We start from the raw sequence: 18,142 nt of genomic DNA, 5'->3' as shown, positions 1-18,142 counted from the left end.
GAGCATATCTGTATCTGCGGGCAGCTTTGAGGGTAACCGACAGTTTCTTTTGATGTTCCCAGGTTTCCCACAGCTGAAGCAGATTTTTAGCTTATGCTTACAGTATAGTCCCCATCCGAGGCTGCCTGGTAATGCCTATCCTCTTCCACCTCCCCTTGTGTCTCTGACATTTTCTAGGGTGGATTCTACTCCCTTTGCAACTTTTACTAGGTCTACTGGACAAAACCCTTTTCCATTCTGATCAGGACACTATAAGGTCTACCCTGATCCTATCCTTGAGTGCATCTACAAATGCTGAAGTCAGTATTTTCGTCTATAACGGGTTATGAGTTGAAAATCCCATGCCAGACCAAACCATCTGCAGTATATCAAAAATATTTTTAAATGGCTTCATCCTTTTTTGTGTAACCTGAGTCCTGCCTTTGCTTTAGTCAAAGCTTCTAAAACCCTCCAGGTACAATAATAGGTCATTTGTATCTGCTTTACTGATCTGAAAAATGCTGTCAATGCTCTTTGCAGGGCCTGGGAGCTGCTTTAGCATGGCCAGCTGGTCCCCATGGATAGCAGTCATTCTAACCTCCCTTGTGTTGTCACTACCTCACATCAGTTTGGGTATCTTATAAGAGGTTGACGTCTCACCTTTCACATCTCCATCATCTACCGGCTCTCCTGTCTGATCCAGGCTAGTCATTTTTGTAGCAGTGGGGGAGGAAACGTCTAGTCCACGCTGTGGGGAGTGTTTTAATGACATGGGTTTTAGTGTACAGTGGGTACATGTGGGTAGTGCATACAGTATTTGTCAGAGTTGGGTATACACCTTTTGCCATCTTATGTTGGGGAGCACCACAGGCAAAGAAGTACCGTATTTTCCGGCGTACAAGACGACTTTTTAACCCCTGAAAATCTTCTTAAAAGTCGGGGGTCGTCTTGTACGCCGGGAATCGCCTTGTACGCCGGGTGTATATGGTGGGTGGGGGGGGGAGTGGTCCTGATGACGACGAGGGGGCGTCTCACAGGAAAGTGAGTATCCCCCATTACCTTATCATAGCGCTGCAGCGTGGGGTCTCTGTGCTGGGAGCGGCGGCTGCTGTGCTGTGGTGCGGCGGCTCCTCTTCTGCAGTGTGGGGCCTCTGGTGCTGTGGGGCGGCGGCGGCGTATCTTCATGCAGTCGGGGCTCCTCCGGCATCTCAAATCCTGGAAGCCCCGCCGGCAACTCCATCGGTACAATGCGGTGGCCTCCGGGAAAATGGCCGCTGCTTAGATTCAGATCTCGTGTCCCGAGATTTCGGGACGAGATCTGAATCTGAGCATGCGCAGCCCCCAGCGGCCGGGCCACCGCATCGCACCTATTGAGCTGCCTCCGGGAAAATGGCCGCTGCTCAGATTCAGATCTCGTCTCCCGAGATCTCGGGACGAGATCTGAATCTGAGCAGCGGCCATTTTCCCGGAGGCCACCGCATTGTACCGATGGAGTTGCCGGCGGGGCTTCCAGGCTTTGAGATGCCGGAGGAGCCCCGACTGCATGAAGATACGCCGCCGCCACCGCCCCACAGCACCAGAGGCCCCACACTGCAGAAGAGGAGCCGCCGCACCACAGCACAGCAGCCGCCGCTCCCAGCACAGAGACCCCACGCTGCAGCACTATGATAAGGTAATGGGGGATACTCACTTTCCTGTGAGACGCCCCCTCGTCGTCATCAGGACCACTCCCCCCCCCCAAAAGGCACATATTCACCGGCCCTATAAGACGACATACGGGTATAAGAAGACCCCCCGACTTTTAAGAAGATTTTATTTTTTAACTGGTAAAGTTGGGGGGTCGTCTTATACGCCCAGTCGTCTTATACGCCGGAAAATACGGTATCTCTGCAGTCTGGATTCTGTTGTCCACAGTTCCAACATGTCCATCCTACAGGTCCATTGAACGAAGGAGGCATCTGAAGAGTAGGGCTGGCAACAAGACTACTTGGAATGGTAGTCAGCTGAATTGTTTGGTGAGTCATACACATCCAAAAAAGAAAAAGTAAAGCAGCACAACCCACAATAGAGATTTAATCTGTACTCAGCCCTGGAGACCGTGGACCCGACAATATCAGGAGGTGCTCGCGTGTAAAACAGGAGAAACCATGTGGCAGTCAGAGAACAAAACGCGGCAACACTCACAGATCCTGTAGTAAAGGCTTGTCTTTATTGAAGCATACTTTAACACATCTTCACAGCTCGGGGGAGTGAAACAAAGGATGAGGTGAGCAGGATAGGACAAATCATATGCAGTCTAGCTGACTGCGCCTGTGCGGCCGCCCTGCCTGTGAATCCCAGCCCCGCAGTGTCTTCTGATTTATTCTCACTGCGGGGCTGGGATTCACAGGCAGGGCGACCGCACAGGCGGAGTCAGCTAGACTGCATATGAGCACAGAGGACGGGCAGCGCTCACTGCGCCTGCCCAAGACAGGAGAAAAGAGCGCAGGCGCCAGCTGATTTCAAATCAGCGCTGAGGAGGCGGCGCCCGGCGCCAAGAAGACTTGAGTGACGGCTGTGTGGCATCTGCAGCAGGGGGGATAGGCCTGCCTCCAGGACTGAAGAAAGGTATTTATGACAAATTACAAAACGGATTATTTCTGCAGTTACAGCACCAATAACTAAAAGAGCCACCTTGTCAGAATGCAGCATTACTGCTGCACAAGGTGGCTCTTTTAGTTAAAAATGCCTGTGGGGGTGACAGGTTCCCTTTAATGTGCAAAGCCAGATTAGAGGTATTGTGACAAACGAGCTCTGAGAATCAATACAGTACAGTACAAGCACACACTTGTAGGGTCCAGCAAAGATTCCGCTTTAATGAAATGCTGGTGGTGTTTGTATTCACTCCTGGCATAAAAAGGGCTTCAAGCTGCCAAGGAACTATTTTGTGGGATTCGGAGATAGTTGTTTCTAAGTGTCTGGTTCGATCTTGAATTTCAGGGACTTAGAATGAGTGTGGGGGGGTGGTCTCTGTGTAAGGCTGTGTGCCACGTTTCTTTTTCTTCGCTATAAAAAACGCATACATTATGCATCCCATCAATTATAATGCATTCTGCAATTTTTGTGCACATGATGCGTTTTTTTCCGCGGTAAAAAATGCATCATGTTCATTAATTTTGCGGATTTTTTGCGTTTTTCCCGCTATTTAATGCATTGGGGAAAAAAACACGTAAAAAATGCGGAAAAAAAACGCGGAAAAAAAACGCATGCGGATTTCTTGCAGAAAATGTCCAGTTTTGCTCAGGAAATTTCTGCAAGAAATCTTGAACGTGTGCACATAGCCTAAAAGCGCTGTGTGATAGATTTAGATAATAAAATAGGGACTGAGAAGACAAAATAGATCCTGATTTCCCTCAATGGTTTAAACACTTTTCAAAATTAACTTTTAATTAACTCAATTAAAATGAGCCTATCAGACTCCTAAAAACCACATGACAAACAACGTACATAATAATAACAAATGCTCCCAGTGAGCTCTGAAAGATAAGCTCCAGCACAGCACGGTGACCAATAGTGACACCTATTCTGATAGATACTAACACTATACCAGAAGTTTCTTTTCTCACACAACCTGTATATAGTGAGCTTTATAGCATATCAGATCAAAAAAGAGTCATTAATGATTGCTACTAAATATAGGAACAATCTCACCCAAGACATAGGTTGCTTCACAGCGTGTTGTGGTATGGATGTCCATGCGTATAAGGTGGCGCTCTGCGTGCCCGTTCAAAACCTCACTCTTATGGATTTCATCCCACCAATTCTTTCTTCCTCCCTCATTCTGAATTCTCCCAACGCGTTTCTCGTGGCTCAATCATCAGGGGAGAAGCCACTTCAAAAAGTTTTTATATTAAATGTGTGTCATCCGTCAGGCACACATAGGAGGGTCGGTTTACCCGGGTGCGGCCCCTTCATTTATATGGCGCGCCACTAACACTACATACGTGACGCACTCACACCAGCGCCCGGGTTCCGGTTTTCAAGCGATCACATGATTCCTGGTTAAGGGCGCCCCAGAGAGAATCATGTCCGCGTGAAGCGCATACTGACACGCAAACGTCACTTCCGGTCCAAAGGGGAGGAAAGGCTCCGCCCCCCGGGGGAGTACGTAGCGTTGTTTGCATGCAGATGAGCATTGCATGCGTCTCCAAAGATACCAGTGAATTTTAACCCCTAAGGTACCCTAAACACAGGTTTACAAACCTTACTAAATCGGGGGAAAGGATTTTTACAAAAAATCAATAAACAATATATACATATATATATCCTACAACTTCCATACCTCGGAAGGAGGATATTGAATAAGACCTTGGTGGTCTCCAAAACTTAGGGTACAATACATCTACTTAAAGGCGTTGGGAAAGAGAACTATGGGAACCATAGCAAAAACCTTTACCATTTATTAAAGATACATGCACAATATGGTAAAAACAAAGAGGATTCCACATTTTTAGAAATTTTTAAACAAGGCTGTTGTTCATTACTATACAACTTATAGGGTTGGAAACTGAGTGAATTATAACTATAAAAGATCCCTGGTTATTAGATGCAAACTGGAGACCTAGTGGGACATGGGCAGCCTACTTGTCCCTAAGGGGACCCCCTACATTATTCCTACCTAGCCAGTGGGGGTTGGCACCCTAAAAGACGAGAGAAGGCGCCCCCAACTCAACGACGGCTGTCCCTATAAGGCCCTAATAGTCCCTGGCTTAAAAATGATCTAACTAAGTGCCCGAAGGGGGAACTCCATGAAAAAGACAGAAAAGAACAAAAGAGGGGAGGTTTTTGGGAAAGATACAGGAGGATTACTGTCAACACCTAGGGAGGTTCTCACCGGGAAGGTGGGGTAGTTATTTGAGAACCATCATTTATAGAAAACAGGCAAAAGTGAGGGTCTCATTGAGACCCAATGGTTGTTGCGTTTTAAGGCGAAATATCCATTTCGTCTCGCATTGCAGTATCCTCCTGTCCCAATTACCACCCCTTACAGGTGCCACTACCCTGTCAATCCCCATGAACCTCAAGCCCGATGCATCCCCGTTGTGTACAATCGTGATGTGTCTAGCCAATGGTGTGTCTCTCTTGAGGGCAATGTCTCTCAAATGCTCACCCACTCGTCTCCTGAACTCCCGTATGGTTTTTCCAACATACTCCATACCACACGAGCATGTTGCCTTATACACTATTCCTCTAGACCGACAATTAATGAAGTGGCGAATTTTGTATTCTTGTTTGGTGACATTACTTTTAAAAGTCTGACCCGTCTCCATTACAGGGCAACCGACACATCCACTACAACGGTAGCAACCTTTTAGCTTGTTGGTAAGCCAGACTTCACTTTTCGGAGGGGAGAAATGACTGTGTACAATTCTGTCTCCTATTGATCTACCTTTTTGAAAGGTGATCAGGGGATGAGGTCCCACCAGGTCTCCAATATCATCATCCATCCTCAAAATCGACCAATGCTTATCAAGGATTGATCTCACTTGGTCTGCTCCTGAATTGAAAGTAGTAATAAAACGACTCCTCGTGGACTCCTCTTTCTGGCGGGATGAATTCAACAAGACCGTTCTACTCATGCCTCTCGTTTCCCTATAGGCTTTCCGGAGGATCCCGTCAGGATAGCCTCTATTTTGAAAACGCTGACGAAGGTCAGTTGCCTGTTCCTGATAGTCAGCTTCTGAGGAGCAGTTGCGACAGATCCTCATGTACTGCCCTTTAGGGATACCTTTTTTCAAAGGGTGGGGATGGTGACTCTCCCACCTTAAAAGGGCATTTGTAGAAGTGGGTTTCCGGTATGTCTTTGTATCCACATGTCCATCAGAGGTCTTTTGGATACAAATATCCAAAAAGGGGAGTTTCTCCCTGTGATGGTCATAAGTGAACTTTAGGACCAGAGGATTTATGTTTAGTTTGGCTACAAAATCTCTCAGTTCCGAAACTTCACCATTCCAGACTAGCAGGACATCGTCTATATAACGTGCCCAAAACATTATCTTTGAGCATTCCACGTCATACAGATCTCCAAAGACAATTGTCTCCTCCCACCAGCCCAGGAGCAAATTTGCGTACGACGGGGCACAAGAATTGCCCAACGCAGTGCCCCTGAGCTGGTGGAAGGTTTTGCCATTGAAAGTAAAGATATTTTTTGTCAAGCAAAACTCCAGTAGTTCCAGAACAAACAGGTTGTGGCCTTGGCATTGTTGGCCCCTGCCTTTTAGATAGTATTTCACTGCTCTTATTCCGTCCACATGATTGATGGACGAATATAGGGCCTCCACATCTATACTACATAGTATGGATTGGGGGTCAAGGGTCAGGTCCTCCAATTTACGCAGGAGATCTGTTGAATCCCTCGTATAGGAGTTAAGGGCTAGGACAAACGGTTTCAATACCTTATCTAGATATACCCCAACATGATGACTAATGCTCTCAACCCCAGACACTATTGGTCTCCCCTTTAAAGGTGAGAGACCTTTATGCACCTTGGGGAGACAGTAGAAAGTTGGCATTGTTGGATGTTTCGGGTATAGAAATGGATATTAATTCTTATCAATGAGGGATTTGGCAAGACCTCTGTTCAGAATCTCCTTCAAGGTTCTCCCAAAAGTGGGAGAGTCACCATCCCCACCCTTTGAAAAAAGGTATCCCTAAAGGGCAGTACATGAGGATCCGTCGCAACTGCTCCTCAGAAGCTGACTATCAGGAACAGGCAACTGACCTTCGTCAGCGTTTTCAAAATAGAGGCTATCCTGACGGGATCCTCCGGAAAGCCTATAGGGAAACGAGAGGCATGAGTAGAACGGTCTTGTTGAATTCATCCCGCCAGAAAGAGGAGTCCACGAGGAGTCGTTTTATTACTACTTTCAATTCAGGAGCAGACCAAGTGAGATCAATCCTTGATAAGCATTGGTCGATTTTGAGGATAGATGATGATATTGGAGACCTGGTGGGACGTCATCCCCTGATCACCTTTCAAAAAGGTAGATCAATAGGAGACAGAATTGTACACAGTCATTTCTCCCCTCCGAAAAGTGAAGTCTGGCTTACCAACAAGCTAAAAGGTTGCTACCGTTGTAGTGGATGTGTCGGTTGCCCTGTAATGGAGACGGGTCAGACTTTTAAAAGTAATGTCACCAAACAAGAATACAAAATTCGCCACTTCATTAATTGTCGGTCTAGAGGAATAGTGTATAAGGCAACATGCTCGTGTGGTATGGAGTATGTTGGAAAAACCATACGGGAGTTCAGGAGACGAGTGGGTGAGCATTTGAGAGACATTGCCCTCAAGAGAGACACACCATTGGCTAGACACATCACGATTGTACACAACGGGGATGCATCGGGCTTGAGGTTCATGGGGATTGACAGGGTAGTGGCACCTGTAAGGGGTGGTAATTGGGACAGGAGGATACTGCAATGCGAGACGAAATGGATATTTCGCCTTAAAACGCAACAACCATTGGGTCTCAATGAGACCCTCACTTTTGCCTGTTTTCTATAAATGATGGTTCTCAAATAACTACCCCACCTTCCCGGTGAGAACCTCCCTAGGTGTTGACAGTAATCCTCCTGTATCTTTCCCAAAAACCTCCCCTCTTTTGTTCTTTTCTGTCTTTTTCATGGAGTTCCCCCTTCGGGCACTTGGTTAGATCATTTTTAAGCCAGGGACTATTAGGGCCTTATAGGGACAGCCGTCGTTGAGTTGGGGGCGCCTTCTCTCGTCTTTTAGGGTGCCAACCCCCACTGGCTAGGTAGGAATAATGTAGGGGGTCCCCTTAGAGACAAGTAGGCTGCCCATGTCCCACTAGGTCTCCAGTTTGCATCTAATAACCAGGGATCTTTTATAGTTATAATTCACTCAGTTTCCAACCCTATAAGTTGTATAGTAATGAACAACAGCCTTGTTTAAAAATTTCTAAAAATGTGGAATCCTCTTTGTTTTTACCATATTGTGCATGTATCTTTAATAAATGGTAAAGGTTTTTGCTATGGTTCCCATAGTTCTCTTTCCCAACGCCTTTAAGTAGATGTATGTATTAGATGTACCCTAAGTTTTGGAGACCACCAAGGTCTTATTCAATATCCTCCTTCCGAGGTATGGAAGTTGTAGGATATATATATGTATATTTTGTTTATTGATTTTTTGTAAAAATCCTTTCCCCCGATTTAGTAAGGTTTGTAAACCTGTGTTTAGGGTACCTTAGGGGTTAAAATTCACTGGTATCTTTGGAGACGCATGCAATGCTCATCTGCATGCAAACAACGCTACGTACTCCCCCGGGGGGCGGAGCCTTTCCTCCCCTTTGGACCGGAAGTGACGTTTGCGTGTCAGTATGCGCTTCACGCGGACATGATTCTCTCTGGGGCGCCCTTAACCAGGAATCATGTGATCGCTTGAAAACCGGAACCCGGGCGCTGGTGTGAGTGCGTCACGTATGTAGTGTTAGTGGCGCGCCATATAAATGAAGGGGCCGCACCCGGGTAAACCGACCCTCCTATGTGTGCCTGACGGATGACACACATTTAATATAAAAACTTTTTGAAGTGGCTTCTCCCCTGATGATTGAGCCACGAGAAACGCGTTGGGAGAATTCAGAATGAGGGAGGAAGAAAGAATTGGTGGGATGAAATCCATAAGAGTGAGGTTTTGAACGGGCACGCAGAGCGCCACCTTATACGCATGGACATCCATACCACAACACGCTGTGAAGCAACCTATGTCTTGGGTGAGATTGTTCCTATATTTAGTAGCAATCATTAATGACTCTTTTTTGATCTGATATGCTATAAAGCTCACTATATACAGGTTGTGTGAGAAAAGAAACTTCTGGTATAGTGTTAGTATCTATCAGAATAGGTGTCACTATTGGTCACCGTGCTGTGCTGGAGCTTATCTTTCAGAGCTCACTGGGAGCATTTGTTATTATTATGTACGTTGTTTGTCATGTGGTTTTTAGGAGTCTGATAGGCTCATTTTAATTGAGTTAATTAAAAGTTAATTTTTATATTTTAACTACAGTCCTACCTTGCTATTACCACATTTAAATTGATTGGTGGTATTATATTAGTGGTTTAAACACTTTTCATAAAAAAAATTTTTTACCTCATGTTTTATCTTGTCTTTTTTAACGTGTAGTAGCAAGTCAGATTGCTGCTGTTTAACCATTTAGATACTGCTGTCAATTGCTGATTGATCTCAAGCGTTATGCGATCGCGCTAGCGCAGATGCTCCATCTGTGCTAGCGGTGACGGACCCGAAAACGGTGCAGACCGCGTCCGAGGGTCCGTCACAGAATGATGGCACATTGCGAACGCATGCCGATTATGACATGCGTTAGCGATGCGCTACATAATGGCAGTTAATGGGTGCGCTAACGCATCCGTTACATAGCGTTAGTGCCGCTATGTAACGGATGCCGTCAGCGCATTGCCATTAATGCAATGTGAACAAAGCCTTAGTAATGTAACTTTTATTACAAAATCTTCAGGCTTACTCAAATTAGTTGATGGAAAAAATGAATGCAGTGATATGTAAAAGTTTGGGCACCCCTGGTCAAAATTACTGTTAGGCTATGTGCACACGTAGGAAAAGTGGTGCAGAATTTTCTGCACAAAATCCGCATCACCTGGTAGAATCCGCAGCCGTGGATTTGCAGCGGTTTTTATGCGGATTTTGTGCGGATTTTCTGCAGTTTTTGCCACTGCGGATTTCTATCATGGAGGGGTGCAGAAACGGTGCAGATCCACACAAAAGAAGTGACATGCACTTCTTTGAAATCCGCAGCAATACCGCACTGATTTTTCTGCACAACTTTTTTTTTTTCCATTGATTTACATTGTACTGTAAATCACAGTGCAGATCTGCAGCGTTTCTGCGCTGAAAAATCCGCTGCAGATCTGCAGCAAATACGCATCGTGTGCACATAGCCTAATTGTGAACAGATAAGAAAGTTGAAGATAAAAAAATATCTAAAAGGCCTAAAGTTAAAGATGATACATTAAATATTTTGGGCCAAACAAAATTATAATTTTTATTACATTTTAAAAATTACAAAAAGGAAAATGGGCCAAAGCAAAAGTTTGGGCACCCTTGGAGATTTGTGTGCTCAGATAAATTTGATTAAGGTTTCAGACCTTAATTAGCCTGTTAAGGCCCCGTCTCACTAAGCGATTTACCAACGATCACGACCAGCGATACGACCTGGCCGTGATCGTTGGTAAGTCGCTGTGTGGTCGCTGGGGAGCTGTCACACAGACCGCTCTCCCCAGCGACCAACGATCAGGGGAACGACTTCGGCATCGTTGAAACTGTCATCAACGATGCCGAAGTCCCCCTGCAGCACCCGGTAACCAGGGTAAACATCGGGTTACTAAGCGCAGGGCCGCGCTTAGTAACCCGATGTTTACCCTGGTTACCAAAAAAAACAAACACTACATACTCGCCTTTCGGTGTCCAGGTCCCTTGCCGTCTGCTTCCTGCTCTGACTGAGCCGCCGTACACTGAGAGCGCAGCGGTGACGTCACTGCTGTGCTCTCACTTCTCACTGTACGGCCGGCAGTCAGTGAGAGCAGGAAGCAGACGGCAAGGGACCTGACGGACATCAGAAGGCGAGTATGTAGTGTTTGTTTTTTTTTACATTTACGCTGGTAACCAGGGTAAACATCGGGTTACTAAGCGCGGCCCTGCGCTTAGTAACCCGATGTTTACCCTGGTTACCAGTGAAGACATCGCTGGATCGGTGTCACACACACCGATTCAGCAATGTCAGCGGGGCCTCAACGACCAAAAAAAGGTCCAGGCCATTCCGACACGACCAGCGATCTCGCAGCAGGGGCCTGATCGCTGGTACGTGTCACACATAGCGAGATCGCTATGGAGGTCGCTGTTGCGTCACAAAACTTGTGACTCAGCAGCGATCTCGCTAGCGATCTCGCTATGTGAGACGGGGCCTTTAGGCTTATGGCTTGTTCATAGTTATCATTAGGAAAGGTCAAGTGATGCAAATTTCCCAGCTTTATAAAAACCCAGCCTCTTCTAACCTTGTGCCAAAAAACAGCAGCCATGGGTTCTTCTAAGCAGTTGCCTAGCACTCTGAAAATGAAAGTGGTGGAAGCTCACAAAGCAGAAAAAGGCTGTAAAGGAACGGCAAACCATTTTCAAGTTGTCATTTCTTCAGTTTGAAATGTAATTAAGAAATGGAAGTTAACGGGAACAGTGGAGGTCAAGATAAGGTATGGAAGACCAAGCAAAATTTCAGTGAGACCTGCTTGTAGGATTGCTAGAGAGGCAAATCAGAATCCCCACTTGACTGCAAAAGACCTTCAGAAAAATTTAGCAGACTCTATTGTTGTGGTACAGATACCTGCACAAATATGGCTTTCATGGAAGAGTCATCAGAAGAAAACCTTTTCTGTGTCCTCACAATAAAATTCAGCATTAGAAGTATGAAAAAGAACACCTAAATAAGCCTGATGCATTTTGGAAACAAGTCCTGTGGACGGATGAGGTTAAAATAGAACTTTTTGGCCACAATGATCAAAGGTATATGTGGAGGAAAAAGGGAACAGAATTTGAGGAAAAGAACATCTTGCCAACTATTAAGCATGGGGGTGGATCAATCATGCTTTGGAGTCGTGTTGCAGCCAATGTCACGGGGGAATATTTAATGGGTAGAAGGAAGAATGGATTCATTGAAATTTCAACAAATTCTTGACATATCACCATCTGTAAAAAGCTGAAGTTGAAAAAAAGGCTGAAGGTTGTACAATGGACCATAGACTGGATACAAAGATATAGAATTCAAATCAAGCTCACATAAACTAATACCTAAAATTTATTATCTTTATTAAATACAAAACGACAAACAACATTTTAAGGCACCAGGCCGGCACAAACTTATGATTTGGTGCTCCTACATATACAAATCCCTATAAGGCCCTACCGGACCCTAATACACCCTTTCTTACAGCGGAGGTTGGCTCCCTAGTTTGAACGCAAATTGGCGCCCCCGCTCACCGACGGCTTACCCTAAATGCACCCTGATGATAAGCAGGTTATCTAGTATTTATCACTTCATCGGGTTCACCTCCCCCCTCTTTTTCCCCCTAGTCCTTCCAATCACCACGGCACAATTGGTTTATCAATTAGATTTTTTACCATCTGCACTCTGCACCTTTATAGGGAACAGCAGGGTGCATTTAGGGTAAGCCGTCGGTGAGCGGGGGCACAAATTTGCGTTCAAGCTAGGGTGCCAACCTCCGCTGTAAGGAAGGGTGTATTAGGGTCCGGCAGGGCCTTATAGGGATTTGTATATGTAGGAGCACCAAATCATAAGTTTGTGCAGGCCTGGTGCCTTTAAGTGTTTGTCGTTTTGTATTTAATAAAGATAATAAATTTTAGGTATTAGTTTATGTGAGCTTGATTAGGTTGTACAATGGCCCTCACAGTCCCCTGATCTGAACATCATTGAAAATCTGTGGCTTGACCCCATGATATTGGTATCCAGGCGGTGGGACACTTTCTAAGAACTAGATCTGTGGAATGCCGGGAATATAATGAGTTTGTGGAACAACTTCTCAATATTGTCCTCACAAGAAATTATTTCCTTTTCAACAGAAGGTACTTCCACCAGCTCAGAGGCACAGCGATGGGGAGCCCATGTGCCCCCACCTATGCTAATCTGTTCCTTGGCTGGTGGGAGGAAAAGTGCATTTTTGGAGAGGAGGAAAGTTGTTGGGACCCATACATCAGCCTCTGGGCCAGATACATCGATAACATCTTGGTGTTTTGGTCTGGCCCAGAGGCTGAATTCAGTCAGTTCATGGAAGAGATAAATATCAATACTATTGGAATGAGGTTTACTTTTGAATGCCATCAACAGAGGATTAATTTCCTGGATCTAACCATCTCCAAGAATCGAGGTGGAGGTGTTAGTACATGTACGTATCGTAAGCCGACTGCAACCAATAGCTTGTTACAGTGGAAGAGCCATCACCCGGTTCCACTTAAGATGGGGATACCAAAAGGTCAGTTCCTCCATATTAGAAGGAACTGTTCAGATACTGAAACTTTCAAAAACAGGCAGACGAACTCCATTACAGGTTTAGGGAGAGGGGTTACTCTAGCAGTGCTTTGCATAAACCATTTGAGGAAACACTCAGCCAAGATAGCTCCTAGCTCCTCCCTCCTCAGGGAAAGGATTCGACCTGAGGATGTATCTAACGTGGTCAGGATAATTGGGACTTTTGATAATCAGACTGAGAGGGTACACCAGATTATTAATAAACACTGGGGTATATTACTGGCCGACCCGAAGCTAGCGCCAAGACCAAATATTACCTATAAAAGAGGAAGCTCTGTAGGGGATAGATTAGTACATAGCCTTTATCAGAGACCACAGGGGATTGGAACTTGGTTGGATAGGAAACCTATAAGTTTCTTTAGGTGTGGCAATTGTACAAGATGTGGGGTAATGTCACAATGCAAGGAGTTTTGCAGTGCCTCAAATGGTAAGAAATTTTATATCAGAGATTTTGGCAATTGTAGATCCTCGGGACTAGTATATAAAGCAACTTGCACACGCCCCCTGGATTTTATTGGTAAAACGATAAGGGAACTAAGAGTGAGGGTTGAAGAACACCTTGGTGACATAAGAAACAAACATGATACCCCCATTGCTCGTCACATTAATGGTGTACATCATGTACGCTTGGAGGAAATTTATTTTCCCACGATTGAGTTGGATAAACCTGGTATTAGGGGGGAGTGATTTTAATAAGAAATTCTGAAACGTGAGGCAGAATGGATTTCAGGATGCAATCTCTGTCTCCTGGGGGCCTAAATGAGTGCCTTTCTTATACTTGTTTTATTTAATCTGCATATTCTATTCGCTATATTAATATCCTTATGAGCTGATATGTTTGGTGTTTTTGGTACCACAGTTTCTTGGTGATTTTCTGTAATGGTTTCCTGGGCCTGGTTTGTCCAACAAATTTGACTTGTTGGTTTCTCCATTAATGAGACTTTATCCCTGTAGCATCTGTAGTTCTATTATGTATTACTGTATACCTGTGGTTCTCTCTGCCCCAATTAAAGATTTGAAAGCTTTTAATAATCATTGCTTTCATCTGCACATGATTGGGGATGTATCCTGGCGTTCCAGCTTGAAACGCACTGATTTGCGCATGACCGGAAAAGATACCAAAGGTCAATAGTTCTATTTCCTTGCGTTCCATTATGGCACGCAATACGGCATGCTATACTGCAAGTTCTGCGCATGATTGGAAGTACACCAAAGGTCAACAGATCTACTTCCTTGCGCTCCACAGTGGAACGCAGCATGGCGTGGTACGCTGTGTGTTTCCGGTATATGTTTTTAAGCGCACATCGGCCGCCATTGGGGCACGCTGAGGGACGGGCATATGGAGACCTAATTGATTCTTTTCACAGGTGGGTATTATATCTGTAATTTTGATTTGCCCCCTGGTTCCATGGACAGGTATTTAACCCCGCTTTATATGAAATCAGTCAGGTATGCTTCCTCTATCTGGACACCACAATTTTGTGGCATAACATTTACCACACCGGGCCTCCTGATGAACCGCACGGACTGGGAAATGCGTCGAGGCGAATCCTTCTGGATAGGATAAGTTCCCCTTACATACCTCAATAGAGGGATATACTATTCATTATAAGCGTTCTATGTTTTGTCGATATATCCCTATACACCCTGAGTACTTACCTTATATTTGAATTTTTTTCTCTTAAGCTACAATTCATCTCTTTCAAAGCTTTATGTTTTCCCACCTTCATTTAGTCATAGGGTCCACTAAGGACAGATTGGGATAGACGTCGCTGAGTGGGTGTTAAATATTAATTAATTGAATTATTCTTATTCAATTCAGTACTGAGCACATTGCTTCTTGCTGACATTACAAAGGGCTATTTCTGTGTATGAAGCTCAGAGCATAAGTCAACACCATATAAAGGACAACACGTGGTCTGTAGGAAACATATATAAACGTCTCTTAGGAGGGTGTGGGGGCTTTTTGTCACGTGGGGGCTGTCATCTCCTGCCTTCACCATCATTCTCCATAGACATCAGACAAGTCCCTCAAGGAAGCAACAGCTGGTAGCGGTAGCCATGATGACCTTCAGATTTCACACAGACAGACGGCTTCTACCATTCAGAACTTTGGGAAAGATGAGTATCAAGTGCTGATATCTACACATGGACAATCTGTTCGTAACTATTTCATCTATTTTTTATGTTTCACTGCAATGTGTTTTTTTCTGTGGACAATTCAATAAACCACTACTGTTGTGAATTAGACTTTTTGGCTCCCTCTTGTGGTTACTAGTGATATGACTCTGGGATTTTCTTCCCTCAGTTTGCACCCACCTGGGTCGTTAGTCCAGGGGTGTTGCTATATAAACTCCCTGGATCCTTAGTCCAGTGCCTGGCATCGCTGTAATCAGATCCTTTCTGTTTGCTCCTATCTGCTGGTCCTGGTTCGTGCAAAATTAAGCTAAGTCCTGCTTCTTTGTTTTTTGGGTTATTTGCTTGCTCTCATTTTTGTCCAGCTTGTACTAAATGTGATTCCTGACCTTGCTGGAAGCTCTAGGGGGCTGGTGTTCTCCCCCCGGGCCGTTAGACGGTTCGGGGGTTCTTGAATTTCCAGCGTGGATATTTTTTGATAGGGTTTTTGCTGACCATATAAGTTTTCTTACTATATTCTGCTATTAGCTAGTGGGCCTCTCTTTGCTAAATACCTAGCTCATTCTTACGTTTGTCTTTTCCTCTTACCTCACCGTTATTATTTGTTGGGGGCTTGTATCCAACTTTTGGGGTCTTTTCTCTGGAGGCAAGAAAGGTCTTTCTTTTCCCTTCTAGGGTTAGTTAGTTCCCCGGCTGGCGCGAGACGTCTAGAATCAACGTAGGCACGTTCCCCGGCTGCTGTTATTTGTGGTGCTAGGTTTAGATATATGGTCAGCCCAGTTACCACTGCCCTATGAGCTGGTTTTTGTGTTTGCAGACTTAGTAGTTATTTCTGAGACCCTCTGCCATTGGGGTCATAACACACTACCTTTTTTATGAGAATATCATGACATTTTTTCTTTAAGAGTAATGTGGTGAATAGTATTGATTAAATAAATGTGCAAAATAAGCATATTTAACAGTGGGGGCGCCAAACAATCGTTTCTTAGGGTGCCAACCTCCACAGCTAGGCAGGGATATATAGGGTTATACCTAGGGTTATCTAGTTTATTTGTTTTTGTGTCACACGTGTTTTTACACATTTGATTGGTGTTTTTAAATATTAATAATAAAATTTATTTTTAAGGGATTATATGTTATACATAGATATTCTTTTTCCCTAATCCAAAACCTTTTTTGAAATATTGCTTGACCTCAAAATAGCAGTGCATGCAAGACGACCCGGGAATCTCACAGAACTGGAAGAATTTATGAAAATCTCTCCAACAAGAATTCAAAGACGCTTGGCTGGCTACAAAAAGCATTTACCAGCTGTAATACTTGCAAAAGTGGATGTAACTAGGTACTAACCATACAGGGTGCAGTGATCAGGTCCTCCCTTATAGTTCTGGGCTGATTCCTGACCTTTCTCAGAATCATCCTTACCCAACAAGGTGAGATCTTGCATAGAGACCCAGACTGAGGAAGATTGACAGACATCTTATGTTTCTTCCATTTTTTAATAATTGCGCCAACTGTTGTGGCCTTCTCACCAAGATGCTTGTCTATTGTCCTGTAGCCCATCCAGGCCTTGTGGAGGTCTAGAATTTTGTCCCTGGTGTCCTTTGATAGTTCTTTGATCTAGACTACGGTGGAGTGGTTGGAGTGTGATTGATTTTGTAGACAGGTGTCTTTCATACAGGTAACGAGTTCAAACAGGTGCAATTAATACATGCAATGAGTGCAAAATAGGAGGGCTTAAAGAAAAACTACCAGGTCTGTGAGAGCCAGAATTCTTGCTGGGTGGTATCTGATCAAATACTTATTTCATGCAATAAAATGCAATTTATTTATTTAAAAATGATACAATGTTCTGTTTTTTTATAGATTCTGTCTCTCGCAGTTGATGTGTACCTACAATAAAAATCCAGACCTCTCCATTCTTTGTAGGTGAGAAAACGTGCAAAATCGGCAGTGTATCAAATACTTATTTTCCCCACTGTACATATATACTGTATAGGACTGGGGTGCTAAGGGCCCACCAGTAACACTGACCTTGGAGGGCCCACTTTTCACATGCATACAAATCTTACACTACCCATGTTCACAAATGAGATGCGTTTTTTTTCTGCACAGAGTAAATCATGTGAATTATACCAAGTACTAGCCATATAGTGAGGTTGAGGGCCCGTGACTGCACACGGGCCCACTGGGGGATTCCTGTTCCCCTATAGGCCAGTCTGAGCCTGCATATATAGTCATGCCCCAAAGTGTTGGCACCCTTGCAATTGTTCCAGAAAATGAAATATTTCTCCCAGAATATTATTGCAATTACACGTTTTGTTATACACATATTTATTTCCTTTGTGTGCATAGGAAAAACAGAAAAAAAGGCAAATTGGACATAATTTCACACAAAACACCAAAAATAGGCCAAGACAAAATTGCTAGCATCCGCCTCTTAATATTTGATTGAACACCCTTTGGAATAAACAACTGCAATCGATCACTTCCTATAACCATCAACAAGCTTCTTACACCTCTCAACTGGTATTTTGGACCTCTGGTCTTTTGTAAACTGCTCCAGGTCTCTCATATTTGAAGGGTGCCTTCTCATAACAGAAATTTTAAGATCTTTCCACAGGTGTTAAATGGGATTAAAATCCTGACTCATTGCTGGCCATATCAGAGCTCTCCAGCACTTTGTTTCCATCCATATCTGGGTGCTTCTTGAAGCATGGGGCCATTGTCCTATTGGAAGACCCATGACCTAGGATGCAAACCCAGCTTTGGCCTTTTTTATCCTTTGACAATCTTTAGATTTCATGATACCTTGCACACAGTCAAGACAGCCAGAGGCAGCAAAACAACCCCAAGACATATTTGAAGCTCCACCATATTTGACTGTAGGTACTGTGTTCTTT

Source organism: Ranitomeya variabilis, chromosome 2, assembly GCF_051348905.1.
Source record: "Ranitomeya variabilis isolate aRanVar5 chromosome 2, aRanVar5.hap1, whole genome shotgun sequence".
Lineage (NCBI taxonomy): Eukaryota > Metazoa > Chordata > Amphibia > Anura > Dendrobatidae > Ranitomeya > Ranitomeya variabilis.
Note: the sequence above shows the minus strand (reverse complement) of the source record.